The sequence below is a fragment of the Balaenoptera acutorostrata genome, chromosome 1, assembly GCF_949987535.1.
Source record: "Balaenoptera acutorostrata chromosome 1, mBalAcu1.1, whole genome shotgun sequence".
NCBI lineage: Eukaryota > Metazoa > Chordata > Mammalia > Artiodactyla > Balaenopteridae > Balaenoptera > Balaenoptera acutorostrata.
In genome coordinates, this window is record NC_080064.1 from 83,961,056 (window position 1) to 83,964,427 (window position 3,372).

General features: G+C 41.7%; 1 non-coding gene across 1 annotated transcript; it reads right to left on the reverse strand.

The window, feature by feature from the left end:
* Positions 1 to 2,510: 2,510 nt before the first annotated feature.
* On the reverse strand, positions 2,511 to 2,619 carry LOC114236234 (U6 spliceosomal RNA). The gene has a single exon (XR_003622223.1). It is a non-coding gene; the product is annotated as a U6 spliceosomal RNA (small nuclear RNA).
* Positions 2,620 to 3,372: the final 753 nt, after the last annotated feature.

The window sequence follows — 3,372 nt, forward strand, 5'->3', positions numbered from 1 at the left end:
TCAATGGTGAAAAACTGAAACCATTTCCTCTAAGATCAGGAACAAGACAAGGTTGCCCACTTTCACCGCTATTATTCAACATAGTTTTGGAACTTTTTGCCACAGCAATCAGAGAAGAAAAAGAAATAAAAGGAATACAAATTGGAAAAGAAGAAGTAAAACTGTCACTGTTTGCAGATGACATGATATTATACACAGAGAAACCTAAAGATGCTACCAGAAGACTACTAGAGCTAATCAATGAATTTGGTAGAGTAGCAGGATACAAAATTAATGCACAGAAATCTCCTGCATTCCTACACACTAATGATGAAAAATCTGAAAGAGAAATTAAGGAAACACTCTCATTTACCATTGCAACAAAAAGAATAAAATACCTAGGAATAAACCTACCTAAGGAGACAAAAGACCTGTATGCAGAAAACTATGAGACACTGATGAAAGAAATTAAAGATGATACAAACAAGTGGAGAGATATACCGTACTCTTGGATTGGAAGAATCAACATTGTGAAAATGACTGTACTACTCAAAGCAATCTACAGATTCAATGCAATCCCTATCAAACTACCACTGGCATTTTTCACAGAACTAGAACAAAAAATTTCACGATTTGTATGGAAACACAAAAGACCCCTAACAGCCAAAGCAATCTTGAGAAAGAAAAACGTAGCTGGAGGAATCAGGTTCCCTGACTTCAGACTATACTACAAAGTTACAGTAAACAAGACAGTATGGTACTGGCACAAAAGCAGAAATATAGATCAGTGGAACAGGATAGAAAGCCCAGAGAGAAACCCATGCACATATGGCCACCTTATCTTTGATAAAGGAGGCAAGAATATACAATGGAGAAAAGACAGCCTCTTCAATAAGTGGTGCTGGGAAAAGTGGACAGCTACATGTAAAAGCATGAAATTAGAACACTCCCTAACATCATATACAAAAATAAACTCAAAATGGATTAAACCTAAATGTAAGGCCAGAAACGATAAAACTCTTAGAGGAAAACATAGGAAGAACACTCTTTGACATAAATCACAGCAAGATCCTTTTTGACCCACCTCCTTGAGTAATGGAAATAAAAACAAAAATAAACAAATGGGACCTAATGAAACTTAAAAGCTTTTGCATAGCAAAGGAAACCATAAACAAGACGAAAAGACAACCCTCAGAATGGGAGAAAATATTTGCAGACGAAGCAACTGACAAAGGATTAATGTCCAAAATATACAAGCAGCTCATGCAGCTCAGTATCAAAAGAACAAACAACCCAATCCAAAAATGGGCAGAAGACCTAAACAGACATTTCTCCAAAGAAAATATACAGATGGCCAACAAACACATGAAAGGATGTTCAACATCACTAATCATTAGAGAAATGCAAATCAAAACTACAGAGGAACACGTTAAAAAAAAAAAAGATTTACAAATGTGTAAAAAAAAAAGAGTTACAATGTAAGAAATTTGCTTAGTGACTTCCCTGGTGGCGCAGTGGTTAAGAATCCGCCTGCCAATGCAGGGGACATGGGTTCGAGCCCTGGTCCGGGAAGATCCCACACGCTGCAGAGCAGCTGGGCCCCGTGCACCACAACTGCTGAGCCTGCGCTCTGGAGCCCGCGAGCCACGGCTGTTGAGGCCCATGCGCCTGGAGCCTGTGCTCTGCAACGGGGGAGGCCGCTGCCATGGGAGACCCGCCCACCGCGGCAAAGACCCAGGGCGGCCGGAGGTAAATAAATAAATAAATGAATAAATAAATTTATTAAAATAAAATAAAATGTACCAGTGATTTGAAAACCAGGAATGCAGAGAATATAGATAATGTGTGCACATTCTAAACGAAAAAAAAAAAGAACTTTGTTCAGATATATTTTCCCCTAATTATTAATAAATCAAAAAGTAAATGATAAGATTGCACTAAGTTAAATTACTTAGGTGCTTTTTGCAAAGCATTAGTGTAAGAGGAGAGAATGAGACTACAATACACTGGTCTGCACTCCCTGCCCCTGCCAGATGGGGAGACAGAGCTGGCCTAGGAGACTCCCCTCCTCCCCTGCTGCGCAACTGTTCCAACTTCCTCAGGTCCCTGCAGAGCAGTTCAGGAGCCTGTCTGTCTCTGTCTGGCTGGCTGTTCCAGGGAGTTTACTCAGCTGCCTGACCTTCTTTTTTTGTTTGTTTTTAGTCCTTTGTTTTTTTTTTTTTAATTAAGACTTTTTTTAAAGAGCAGTTTTAGGTTCACAGCAAAATTGAGCAGAAGGTACAGAGATTTCCCATAAGCCCCCACCCCCAGCTTCCACAGTGATCAACATGCCCCACCAGAGTGGACGTTTGTTACAGTAGATGAAGCCACAGTGACATTATCACCCAGAGTCCATACTTTACATTACGGTGCTCTCCTGATGGTGTACATTCTATGGGATTGGACAAGTGTATAATGCCATGTATCCATTATTATGGTATCATACAGAGTATCTCACTGCCCTAAAAATCCTCTGTGCTCCACCTATTTACAAAACTATGAAACGCTTTGTTTGAATTTGCACGTTATTCTTACATAGTGGCCATGCTAATCTTCTCTGTATCTCTCTAATTTTACTGTATGTGCTGCCGAAGAGAGCGCTGAACTTCTTTTTATGAGGCAAAGTCAAAAAGGCTTTCCCTTCTTGAAAATCAGCCCTCAGACGTAGTGACTGGAGGGCTGCAAAGCCGGCACAGGAAAGCTTCACGTTGCACTGACCAGTATCACCACCACTCTGCGCTGGTGGGGAAATCACTTCGCACCCTCTGCATGATCCTGCAGAGGACTCAGGTCTCTGGCAGCAATTTCTGGATTGAAACGGCATGGATTTGCCATTCCTACTCTGCTGAGGGCAGGAGCGATGCTTTTGGAAGAAAATGTTTGTCTCTGTAGCTCCAGTTCTAGACGTAGAATTGGCACACAATAAACGTCTGTTGGATTAAACTGAATAAACTAGAACCCAGGAGGAAATATTGTTCTTTATAGTAGTATCTCTATTAATGACACAGATGTGTCCCTGTTGCATGTTTAACTGCCATAAATGTGTCTTCCAGGACTAGGAGTAACCCAGGAAGTAGGGATGGAGGGTCCTCTCTGACCACACCCTGCCAGGAACACCCCTCCCTCCCTCTCCTCCCGATGGGGCGGACTATATTGATCTGGCTCCCATTAAGGGTTGGGGCGCTTCTATTATTTGTCTGCTTTTTTCTCTGCAGTGCTTAGGATAGTGCCTGGTACATTGCAGGGGTTCAATAAATTTCTGTGGAATGAATGACTAAATGATGGTTACTCACCCGAAGGATGGGAAGGGCTTGCATAATGGCAGCCGGGGAAGTGCCCTCTGCAATCCTGGAG